The following is a 668-nucleotide window of genomic DNA, read 5'->3' as shown; positions in this document are numbered from 1 at the left end:
ATTGCAAGTTTCATGGACTTCCATCAGAAGATCCTTTTCAGTTCTTAACTGAATTCTTGCAGATCTGTGATACTATTAAGACCAATGGAGTTGGTCCCGAGGTCTATAAGCTTATGCTTTTCCCTTTTGCTGTAAGTGACAGAGCTAGAATATGGTTAGACTCTCAACCTAGAGATAGCCTGAACTCTTGGGATAAGCTGGTCACGGCTTTCTTAGCCAAGTTCTTTCCTCCTCAAAAGTTGAGCAAGCTTAGAGTGGATGTTCAAACCTTCAGACAGAAAGAAGGTGAATCCCTCTATGAAGCTTGGGAAAGATACAAGCAATTGACCAAAAAGTGTCCTTCTGACATGCTTTCAGAATGGACCATCCTGGATATATTCCATGATGGTCTATCTGAATTGTCTAAGATGTCATTGGACCATTCTACGGGTGGATCTATTCACCTGAAGAAAACGCCTGCAGAAGCTTAGGAACTCATTGACATGGTTGTAAATAACCAGTTCATGTACACCTCTGAGAGGAATCTTGTGAATAATGGGACGCCTCAGAAGAAGGGAGTTCTTGAAATTGATGCTCTGAATGCCATATTGGCTCAGAACAAAATATTGACTCAGCAAGTCAATATGATCTCTCAGAGTCTGAATGGATTGCAAAATACATCTAACAGT

General features: G+C 40.9%; 1 non-coding gene across 1 annotated transcript; it reads right to left on the bottom strand.

Annotated features, from left to right (window-relative positions):
* Positions 1–245: 245 nt before the first annotated feature.
* Positions 246–353, bottom strand: LOC112699720 (small nucleolar RNA R71). Its single transcript, XR_003152661.1, has one exon. It is a non-coding gene; the product is annotated as a small nucleolar RNA R71 (small nucleolar RNA).
* Between the last annotated feature and the right edge of the window lie 315 nt (positions 354–668).

The sequence above is a fragment of the Arachis hypogaea genome, chromosome 6 (genome assembly GCF_003086295.3).
Source record: "Arachis hypogaea cultivar Tifrunner chromosome 6, arahy.Tifrunner.gnm2.J5K5, whole genome shotgun sequence".
NCBI lineage: Eukaryota > Viridiplantae > Streptophyta > Magnoliopsida > Fabales > Fabaceae > Arachis > Arachis hypogaea.
Note: the sequence above shows the minus strand (reverse complement) of the source record. Positions and strands in the feature narration are given on the sequence as shown.